Consider the following 12,445-nt stretch of genomic DNA (forward strand, 5'->3'; position numbering starts at 1 on the left):
CGTCTGACCGGTCGTGCAGACCCCGGTACGACCGAGCGCGGGGCCGCCACTACCCGGAGCCGCTGCGCCCCTTTAAGGCTCCGGTCGGCTGTCCCGGAAGCGGCCTGACGTGAGCAGCTCGCGGGGTTCCTTCCGCCCAGTGACGTCACTCGTGGCCGAGAGGGCGCTCCGCCGTGCGCGCGCCCTCCTGCCCTGAGGGTGGTGAGGGGCGGGGCCGCGCGCAGCCGGGAGGAGCGCGCCTGAGCCCCGGGGCTTGCCGCGGCCTGAGGTGTCTCCTGTCGGAACGCACGAAATGGAAATGCCTTTGCCCGATAAAAGCTCCTGAGTGAGCGCGAGCCCCAAGGAGCGCTGTGCTGTCGTTGCTTTAAGCCGCGGCCAGTCTGACCAGCGGCAGGTGCAGGCGGGAACACCTTCCCTAGGCCAGGCAATAACGCCATCCATCCCCTGGGTGTTATCCCCAACAGCACCATGGCACACACCCCTGCCCGCGGAACGGCTGGATTGGAGCTCTCTTCAGTGCTTTCTCAAGTGAGAGGAATTGGGTTTTCCCCTCTCTGTGGGCATAATTGTGTTCTAATAGTATCATGACGAACATTGTGAAGCGTCTGGAGAGGAAGCCCTTTGAGGAGGACCTGAGGTCACTTGGCTTGTTCAGCCTGGAGGAGACTGAAGTCAGGCGTTATTGTGGTCTTGGAGCTTCTTCATGAGGGCCTGTGCAGGGGGAGACACTGATCTCTGCTCTGGTGACCAGTGGTGGCACTCAAGGGGAATGGCTGAAGTTGTGTCAGGGGAAGTTTAGGTTGGATATAAGGAAAAGGTTCTCCCCCAGAGGGTAATTGGGCACTGAAGAGGCTCCCCAGGGAAGTGATCACAGCACCATGCCTGACAGAGCTCAAGGAATGTTTGGACATGGCTCTCAGGCCCATGGTGGGATTCTTGGGGCTGTCCTGTGTAGGACCAGGAGCTGAACTCAGTGATTTTTGTGGGTTCTTTACAACTAAGGATTTTCTGATTCTGTTTCCTTTTATTCAGCACGATTAGTGATGGCAATGTCAGCAGTGCAGTTAACCAGTCTTGTACAGGTGCCCCCCACAAATACTGTGGTAACTGATGTGACCTGTATGGTAGGACTGCACAAAGAAATCCTTAGAAGTTCTAAGCAGTATAGTATGAAGATTAAACTGCCACTGATCAAGACAGGAAGCAATGCAGCCAATTAATGGTTTATCAGGTGAAGTTATGCTGATGAAAGTTTGTTGACCTTGTGAGCCCTAAAACATTAATTATTAATAAATTAATATATTAAACATTGTTTCAGTCTAATTATCCTTGAGGAACTGTGTCCAAATTGTTGAAGCTTTGCCTTGAGGCTTTTCTCAGCTCCAAAGGGTGGATTACTCCTGCTGATCTTAGCCCAGTGATTCTTGAGACTGGGACAATTCAATCCCAGCAGTCAAATATTAAATAGTAGTGCTTAAGTGTGTAGTATGGCATTGAACAGATCCCTGAGAGTCATGGTGAAATTGGGCCTTTGCTTTACTGCAGGATCTAAAGGGACATGAGAGAAACAGAAAAAACGACCATGCGTAGAAGAACAGTTATATCCATGGATCATAAACCATGAAATAGACCATAGAAATGGTAAGAAGGCTTATCCAATTCCAAATTACAGTTGTTTAAACACTAAGCAGCTTAAGAAAGCAAGCAGTATGATCATTCTCATCTAGAACAACAAACCACTGCTGAGGTAAAACCTTTTGGCTGGTAGTAACACAACGGAAATATTAATCTTAGCTGTTAATCCTATTGATTTTTAGGTATTACATAAATCATGCTGCTAATTTTTCCAAGCCTGCTGTTAGGATTTGCTGCATATTGTTCACCTGGAGAGAACAGCCTGTTGGGAATTCCTGACTGCTTTGGGAATGTTTCAGATGTAATACAGATTGCAAATGCGAGCTTGAAAATCACATCAGGTGAAGTTAAATTACTAAAGTGGCTATATAAATATGCTGCCTTTCAAACTGTTAGAAAACAAAATAAATTTTGGGTTAGAATTAGGAGGTTATTGAACAAGCACCTGACTTTAAAAGTTACATTCCCATAAAATCTGGAATAAATTTATGAAGCAAAGCAAGCAAAGGGACTTCTCTTGAACTCTAAACAAGTGTTTGGAGAGGAGACAAAATCAGTCTGACTTTATAATTCAAGTATTATAAATTGTTTTGGAACCCATATTTATTATGTGCTCACTGATCAAGAGGATTACAGGGGTGTGAGTGATAGTTCCAGAAGAGTGGAAGACAAGTATGTTTTTCCAGTGTGTCCCTTGATCTGCGGCATCAGAAGTCCTTATCATGCAACACTTGCTGACATGAGGATTACAGTTCACTGCAATTTCTGATGTGAATAATATTTATGTGTGGAGATAATTTGAGGAATGTACTCCCTTCAAAACACTTTTTGATTTTGCTGTTTCAATTTTTTTCCAACTTGAATCAAGTTCTTGATCTTTCCCAGGCTCAGAATTACATACTAAATATATGGATGGTGACATTGCTCTCTTTCCTCAGTGATTATGAAATATAAATATATGGTTATTCCAGCTCTGCATGTGTCATGGGGAGAAAAAAAATCTCCTTGAATAACTAAACCAGCAAAGTTCAATTTTCTTCATTTAAAAGTGTCTAAAAAGAGTCAGTTGTGATCAGATAGGAATTTATGTTATAACTACTACCCAAGGAAATATTCCACAACAAAGAATGCATACAGTCTATAAAATTTCACCAAGACAGAGCTTTATACAAAACAAGAGTATGAAAAGGAGAGCCCCTTTGGCAAAGTCATACTTGGGGGTATTGACCTGAATTAAGCAAACTGAAATACTTAAGCCATATTAAAACTTTATGAGAAGAGAAACCTGCAAAATTAAACTGAACTAAATTAGGGTATGCACAATTCTCTTCCAAAGGTGACTTAACCAAAATACTGCTGTTTAGTCAAGGTAATCATGTGTATATTAACTATAGTCTAGTGTAATCCATTCTTAAAGTCAATTTGCAGTGGCTATTGTTCAATTTGCTGCCACCACTTGACACAGCTCCTTGCTTAGGATGCCCAGAGGTGAGTGAGCATTTCTCTGGCCAGAACAGGAGGATCTATGGCACATTCTTGTGGCTGGCCAGCATATGGAGGAGGACTCTTGCTACAGGTATTGCCAGTATTAGGTTTTGTGTCTGCTTTTTTGTTGGTAGTAATGGATTCTTAATATTTCTGTGATAAAAAAATGAGTATTGCTTGCAAGATATGTTCTTTGTGGTGCTTTATTTGTTCTCTCATGTGCATACCATGCTTTGGAAAACCCTGACCCACTGCATCTCTGAAACAGCAACAGCTTTTCCTTTTTAAATGCTAATGAAGTTATGCATTATAATTTCCAGCACTTACCAGTCAAATTATGGGTTTGAGCCATGAAAATAGTCTCAATTTTACTTTAGCAGAAACTACATCAGTCTGTATGGTTTTTTTAATCCATGCAAAAAAAAAAAAAAAAAATCCCATAGCAGACAACACTTACCTGCATATGAATGAAGAGGTTGTGGTGGGTTTTCTTACTTTTTGCTTATTCTTTCTTAAACTTCTATATATTATAACTTGGTTACCCTCAGACTTGAGCTAAACAGTGTATCAGTATCTTCCAACTACACAAATGGAGTGCTGCAAAGCTGTGTTTGTGACTTGTCAGTCTAACAACCACTGAAGGTCAGTTGCTTTTTACATACCATTCCTGCCCTGGCAGAGACACATTTCTGCTGTCGCTGGGAGATTGACGTGGTGGAGGGGTGACGGAGTATTTGACAACAGCCACAGACAAGTTAAACTGTAACTTTGGTGGAATGAAACCGAGGTTGCTGATGAACCTTTACTTCCTTGGGAAACTATTTAACACTTTTTAAAATTAGTCTGTCTTGCATGTTAAAAATTTGTTGGAATTGGTGGAAGGCAGTGAAACACCTGTAGGTTTTTTACAACAGATAGTATCTTGGATTGATTTCAATGTCTCAATCGTAATCTGTGGCACAAATTAACCCCCCGTGAAGAGCCACTCTGTGCCGCCTCGCCGGGATTATGTCACTCGATCCTAGGGGAATTTCGCTGCCACGGGCCGGCAGGGGGAGCGAGTCCCTCCCGGGGCGTGTCTGAGCCGGCCCCCGACAGGTGAGAACAGCGATTCCTCTGCCTTAGAAGGTGCAACGTTTAAAAGGATGGCTTGAATTAAAAAAAAAAAAAAAAAAAGCAGACAAGCAGACCTACTAAGCGGGGCTAAGCTGGAATGTGAATGCATTAGCTTCAGGCCTCAGGATAGCCTCAGAGGAGAGTCATGAGTAAAATATGTTGCATTGTGACAAAGTCATGCATGACTGCTCTAATGAGGATGTGAGCAGAAAAAACACAAAACCATTTTTTAAATGGGTGACTGGTTAGAGATCTTCTGTTAGCCAGAAATAAAACAAAAAGGGTGTGGGGTACTGCCACTCTCTGTTTAAACCTCCTCTAAAGGGTGGTATTTATATTATTATTATAATGGGCAGGTGGGAGATGGATCCAGGTTTTTTTTCCCCAGCTAGCTTTACTCTCTGAGGTATCTCAGTTGCTCAAACCTCTCAGTATGTTTGGCAACAAATCAAACTGCACTATCTCACTTTGGCAGGGGGGAGGATAAGAGACAGGATCGTTTGGCTGTGGGTGGTGTTACAGCTTAGACTGTCTCCTGATGGTGACACACACACTTGGACAGGAAGAGGGGCAAAACTGAAGCCATTCCTGAAAATGTCTCTACAGCAAATTGCCAAACCATCTCTTCCAGCACGCTGTTCTAAAAATGCAGTAGTTAATATTTTAATCGTTACCATCAAGGTGCCTAGCTAAGATAGCCTTCCTAAGCATTAGCTGTTCAAAGTATGTAAACATTTGCAAATAAAGCTTTTTGCTGGACGATGAAATTCAAGATTCCTTTGCAGAGCCACACACAGAGAGAACTTTGAAAATATGGTTTAAAAATGAAGTGGAAGATTCTGTATTAATTCCAACAAGGAATACTAAAGAGTAAATAAATTTGAGAGGCTGATACAAATAAAAGTTCTGTTCTGCAGGCTCTTTGTAGATTAAATTCAGTTTTCTACCTTACTGTGCCTTGACACTGCATACTCTGAAGATCTGTAAATCTTTTAAGGTGCTTTGCTATTTGCTTAAGAGAGTCATACATTTGCAAAATTTCTTACAATTGGAGAAATGTATCTGTGTGGACAAAAAGACTGTATTTCAATAGGAATCATATATACCTTGCTTCAATTTTTGATTTAATGGTAACTTATTTATCCTAGCTATTGCAGGTAATGAGCAGTCAGAAGTTCAGGTAGTTCTGTGAGCAGTTCTCACTTCCTGTCCAGTGAAATAAAGACCCTTTCTGAAAGCGCAGGATAAGCACATAATGTTGTTTTTAAACTCTTCTTTCAGAGACACTTCTCATTTTGTTAATATTATGTTAGTCTTTCAGTTTCTCTAAAAAAAAACCCAAGAACTTTTCCCGCCCTTTCAAAAGAATCCTTTTTCCTTGTTATTTATTATAGTTAGGAATTATTAAATGTAGCCATCTACTTCCTATGTTATTTGATTATTTTGTTCTATTCCATTTTCTCAGAAGTGCTGTCTTATTTGTATGTAATGAACAGGCTTTGGAGATTAAGGTGAGGAAAATTACACCTATTTTCTGACCTGTTTGCTAATATAATATATACCTCACTGTTGTGACTAGCTAACCCATTATCATGAGCTTCAGCTGTTTACATCACGTCTCAGTTTTATCATTTGCTTTTTTGTAACTGTGGCTGCACTAACTAATTTAGCAATATAAGGTGTGTCTGATTACTTCCTTTGGAAGAGAGAGACTGTCACTGCATCCACTGCTAGCATGAAACTCAGGAAGTGTTTTATTCAATGCATAATGCTCACTGCAGCTGTGCTTCAGAGCTATGTTTTACTTACCTTCAATATCTTGATTTTTCACCTGACCTTGTCCGTATTGCTTTGCTTTCTATTTAGAGGTTAACTACAACAGGTCTTTAAAGCTAGAGAACTCTGCTATAACTGGAAAGATGGACTGGGGGTAAAGTGAATTGATCTCTTTTCTATCACAGGTCATATATAAGGTTTAAATCTGCCCATAAAGAAAGTGGGGGAGGGGGAAACAATGGTTTGTTGTCTAATTCAGTTAAAGAATGGTGCTTTGCCAAGTAACACAGCAGAACTGAGGAATACCTTTCTCCACAGGGAGTCTCCTGCCAGAATAAACCTTTCTTTTTAGCTTTTAGCTTTCTTTTTTCTTTTTAGCTGGTTTTTAGCTTTGCCAGGATCTGGAAGATCTCAGTCTCTTGGTAATGTCAAAGGAAAATTAGTGTGCCTTTTCGGAGTGTATATTTAGTACAAGTTGTCCAAGAGAGACCAGAGAGGAAGGTGTATGCTGGTGCTGCTGGTTTTGCACATGCTCATGCCTGTGTGCAAGCAGACTCATCCAAATGAAGCCCTTTCATAAAGCAGATATTGTGTAGCTGTCGAATGCTGGGCCTCAATGCACATTTCAGGGTTTACTTTGGAATAGCTTTAGTCTGAACGCACAGGTGGAATGTCATGGTTGGAGGACACCTTCCTGTCTTATTCCCCAAAGGAGTCCCATGCTCTGAGACAGCTCTGTCAAATGAACCAAAGCACAGTGCATGAGGGCAATCAGTGTGGCTCAGTTTTGAGCCACAATGAAGTGCTAAATCACACACTTGGTGAGATAGATTGATCTGAGCATGAATGATCTCTCTGAAGCAAGTTTTGCAGGAGACTGCTAAGGGTTGCCTATAATCCTCTTGAAGCTGGCAAATAGATTATCCTTTTCGTAGGTGAACTAAGTAGGTTAAACATCTTCAAAGCCTCTAAACTGTTTCTCTCATATCCTGAAAGCTATTAACACATCAGCACTGAGTCTGCTTCCCTGCAGTCTCCGGTCAAAGAGGCTAAATGCTACACCTCTCTTCCTTGCTTAACCATATCCCTGTGGCTAAACCAGAAATTTCCCAATGATCTTATTGGCTCTTATGAATTCTCAGCTCTTTCCATGTTCTATGTAGAAAGCTCAGGCCTTCTGTAGAGAATGCCACCATGACGCTCAGTTATAGACCAACACCTTAATTCCTGCAAACAGGATAAGCATTTATTCATCAGCTTATCTTAACTGTCACACTTATTCCAAAAGGTCAAGGAGTTGTCCAAATGGCAAAGTATGTTCAAGCTGTCTGTGTATAAAAACATAAGGAATTCTTCAGCTTCATCTCTGACACTTTGCAAGCAATTGGAGTTTGAAGTCCCTAACAGTAATATTTGCTTTTTGTTTTCTCATGTTGCAGAAAATACTGAAAAAAATTAATAATGTCTCCTGAAATGTGGTGAAACAAAAGGCCATGCTACAAAATGAACAATTTTATATATATACTGAATAATTCTGAATTTAAATAAAACTTTAAATAAGGAGTGGCCAGACTTGACTAGAGTCTTTCAAAGAAAATTCCTCTGCAGAAACACAAGGAGAATGAAGTTAGCTGATGCATTCAATATACTTAATTCTGGTGTTATATTGCTGAGCATCAAACTGACAAGAGCTTTCTTTGTTTTCTTTACAACCGTTACCAAAATACAGGATTCAAAATACATCTTCTTCAGAGGGCAGGGGCAAAAAGAGTCATCCCACCCTCCTAAAACACTCACACTTTTCCAGATAAAACTCCTTTGTAGAATTCACCTTTCATTTCTTCCTGGCAATCTTCATTTCAATTCTTGACTCTTCTTGGGCAAGTAAGTGTTTTAAAATACAAAAAGGGTAAAGAGTATTTTAATTGTTGTTTGTCAAACCAGAAGGATTAGCATTTTAAGAGCAGGAAAACATGAGAATTCTTTGAATGCATCCCTAAAGCAACCTGTGCAAGTGGAGTGTGTCCCTGCCTGTGACAGAGGGGGCTGGTACAAGATAATCTTTAAGGTTCCTTCCAACCCAAACCATTCCATGACGTCATGAATGCTGCCATGAATACCCTAGGAAAGTATTTTCCATAATCTATCCCTCTGTTCTGCATTTAAACCAATATGACCCTAAAATTATAAAATCTCAGGCTAAAATTGATTTGCCATATAAGCAACACAATGCTTGGAAAATAGTGGTTCCTCTGAGAATTATTCTGAAGAAATTAATATATCTAAAAATAAAGTTAGCACATTTTCTTCTTCCTTGAAAGAGTCAGTATTCCCTAGTAAGCACACTGCTCAAGCCTTTTGGGAAGCAAGTGTGAACTACTGAGCACTGCCTAATTTAGTAGTGCTGACATTACTGCAGCTGTCAGCTGGATTGGAAGCATCCCAGTATATACAGATTACTCCTACAAACCAGCAATATCAGAAGTGATGAGAGTTCCATGACAGTGGACTGAAAGACTAATTCAATATCCATGGCTTCATGGAGTTCTAGTTCTCAAGTATGGAAGAGAATCCAGAAGGACACGCAGTTTACAGTAGCCATGACCCATAATGGCACTGATGGAGCAGCAAAGATCTTTCACACAGTCTTAGTTCACACAGCTATTGCAAGGTAGGACATAGGTATGTGGAGCAATGTTTTTAAGAAACAATTGTAGTTGCAACAGAATTGCACTGCCATTAAGATTGACGTTGCTACAACAGGCAGAGTCCTGCTGTTTCTCATACTTTAATCAACTTTTCACTTTTTACATGCTTTTGAAATCTGTTTTATGAATCCATTTTTGTGTTTCTAACAATGTAGGCTTTCACAAAATTTGATGTTTGAGTTTGTGTGCTGTAAGACTCAAAACAAACCTTGGATGGTTGAGGTTTTAACTTGAATGCTGCACTCTCAAATATGGCACCCCACCCACTGGCTGAATAAAAAGAAGGTTTTTGATTGACAGGAGAGTTAACGTTCTTCCAAACCTCAGTCTGGAGCATGTATAATTATACTAAAGCATTGTTAGAAGCTATTTTAAAAGGAAGTGTTGCCTGCCTTCTGAGGTTTTTCTATATTCATGTAGTCTGGACGTGTCAGCCTTTCTTTAAAACCACAGCATTGTTATTCTTGATCAACAAGCAGAACTAAAACAATTTAGCATAGAAAATGACAAGCAGCTGGGCTCTTCAAATTTTCAGCTTGCCACTGACTTTGTAGAGAGCTTCAGTTATCCTGAGCCTCGCTACCTAAATTTGTAAAATGGGTCTTATGCAGCTGTGATTATTATTTACTTTAAAATGTATTTTCTTCTGTAAACTGCTGAATCTCATGCATTAGATAATTATATACATTTTTGTTACCTTTTAGAGAAACAAAAAGTACTGGTTCAACTGAGGTCAGAACCTAACCTGTAACAAATGCTGTTTATATTTTCTGAAGACTAAACCTTCTCTGACTGTCAGCTGAAACATTTTAGTATTGAACTTACTACCATTCCTTCCTTTTCTCAAAGGTCCAAATTATTGCTTATAACAAATATTTCAATTAACAACTTGCCTTTTTTTCTGAGGGGATAAAAAATTGTATTTATTAAATTTTGTTTTTACTATAAAAAATATGACACACTGTGAATGTCTGTGGTCCCATTTCACCATAAGTCAAATCAGTTTTAAATAAATCCTTTCCTAATTAGGTTGGCCTGTCTCTGCCTGTGGTGCCTACTCCATTCAGCCTTTTTCCAGACACAGGCCCCTTACAAGATGCTCTTTTGATAACAGAACAGGAAGTTCTTTATCTTCTAATGTTGTGTGACTCCAAATTTAATTATATGCTTTAAGCAGGTAGAAAATATGCCTTTGCTCAAAGAGAAATTACTTGGGCCGGTATAAGAAATTTCAGAGCCTGTGGCATACAAGTCAGATCAGATGTTCTGACCTTCAGCTCCCTGAACAAATGACAAGTGACTTCAGAAGCCAAAGATAAAAAGATGATAGGCAGAGGCCAGAAAAAAAGTGATGAAAAACAAAATTCAAAGACCAAAAACTTGAAAGCAGCAGCACAGCAGAAAGCAGTGACACTTGTCTCGAGGTCAACCCTTCTCCAAGGGATTGTGATGCTTGGTGGCCTCACATGGGTTTCTAAGTCCAGTATTTCAAGTAAAATTAGGACTGGTGCAGCTCCTCCTCTTCCTTCAACTTGCTGTCATAATGATCATAAAAGGAGCCACCTAATTCCAGTCCTTCCAGTTGTGCAGTAATCAGCTAACTATGCAGATTACAGAAAACTGAGGGAGGGGGGATGCAATATATGTGCTATGGTAGAAAATGTTTCTCTCCATACATGAAAGAAGTGATCATTTTGTGCTTGTATTATTTAGATATTAAGATGCATTCCCTCCCCTAGGAACAGGAATTAAGTCATTGCAGAGAATTTACTACTTTACATTGCTTTACATTTGAATTCAACTTTATTGTATGAATATGCAAAACATGTTTGCACACATCCATAGACAAACTGTGTGTTGCTTCAACAAAAATAAGTACATGAAAAAGCCCAGTTGATAGTAAGAAAATGGATGTCCAGCATCCATCTCTGCACACAATTATCTGTGAATGTCCCTGCATTTGGAAGAGTGATGTGCAGTATTGGCTGTTGGGTTTTTGATAAAAACTATACAGGTTGGGTTTTTTTGTTTTTGTGGTTTTTTTTTTTTTTTGTGGCTGTCAGAAAGAACCAATCTAAACAAAAATTCAATCTAGTCCTTCACAGAATAAAAATTAGGCCTGCTTATGTAATTAAGTTGACCCTCCATTCTAAATAAGACTTCAACATAAGTGAAGATTATCTGTCCCAGGCAAATCCTTCCTAGGGATTACATGGTGCATAAACTAATAAGGATTTATCTTTTCTTCTTTCTGAGAGAGGAGATAACTAGAGGAACATTAAAACATTAATGTGGCATTAAAGAATTGCAAACAGAATTAGGAAATTAGATGGTTTTGAGTCTCACAGCAGCATCAAATCACCATTACGTTTCAGTATGCAGACCCTGTGTACAGACACACAAAATTCTGAATACTCCATGTACACAGAACTGTTTTGCTTTGTGAAGTAAAAATGTCAAGTATGCATAAGCTGTTTATTTTAAAATGTAATCTGAATATGGTCAGCACAATATAAAATTTTGTGTGTACCATATTACTCCTATTTTTGAGGTATCATAGCCACAAAAAGAAGCTAGACAAAATTTTTATCATTCAGCATAATTTAGATGAAGATACTTTTGATTGAGTAACTGAGACACAATTAAAATGTGCTGGTTTACGCCCTAAAAAGGTAAAAATGTATTTAGTACCTACCATCTGAAAGACTGCAATATGGCTATTTAAAAGGCTAATCAGTGAAGGCTATAACCTGGACTTGAAACAAGAAAGCTACCAAAGAAGGAGTCAGAGGAGTGAACTACTTTACTTTGTAAAACCAACAGTCACTTTTTGACTGCTGGTTTGAGATCACCCTTTTTTTGGATGCTACATATATGTATTGTAGGATAAGTACTCAGAAGAATTTAAATGTGTTTAGTAAGATTTACATCTCTAACAGCTGAAGATAAACAAACCTCATTTTAAAGCTTTCCTGGGACTGGTTCCTCACTCCCTTTTTTCCTTTCTGTCTTGCACATCCTGATGCCAGTTAGCAAGGCCTGGTACACACAGTACAGCAAACTCCCTCGTTTTATATAGTAAATGCAAGGAGGCATTTGGTATTTGGCATATTGCTATTTCATGGCATTTGGTCTCTTCATTTTATGATGGCATTTCATATGCAATTAAAACCTTTTCTCCTTTATATGCAGGAACAATAGGCTTCATACATATTATTTGAAAGAATGCAGCTCTACTTGTTTATGTTGGTATGATCTTTATTAGTCACAGGATCTATAGATAAGAGTTTTTCTAGATGGCTCATGATGAAATTCTGTAAATATAGTATCACCACGAGGAACTGGTTTCATATTAAACCAAGGAAGCAATTTATGTGTTTAGATCAGGTCAGAGAATCACAGAATGGGTAAAGTTGGAGGAGACTGCAGTGGGCCATCCAGTCTAACTCCCCTACTCAAGCAGGGTCATCCTGGAGCACATGGCAGAGGATTGCATCCAGCTGGTTCTGGAATATCTCCAGTGAGGGAAATTCTGCAATCACTCTGGGCAATCTGTTCTGGTGTTCAGTCACCAGATGATCATCCTCCTTGTATTAAAATAAAATCAAAAAGAATGACCAAGTCTGAAGACTGCCAAACCCATTGGTGTGCTAGTTTTCAGTCTGTACTATGGAAATTATGCAACAGTTCTACTTGTCTTTGAAGATTCATTGAACTCTGTTAGA

This window comes from Motacilla alba, chromosome 14 (genome assembly GCF_015832195.1).
Source record: "Motacilla alba alba isolate MOTALB_02 chromosome 14, Motacilla_alba_V1.0_pri, whole genome shotgun sequence".
Classification (NCBI taxonomy): Eukaryota; Metazoa; Chordata; class Aves; order Passeriformes; family Motacillidae; genus Motacilla; species Motacilla alba.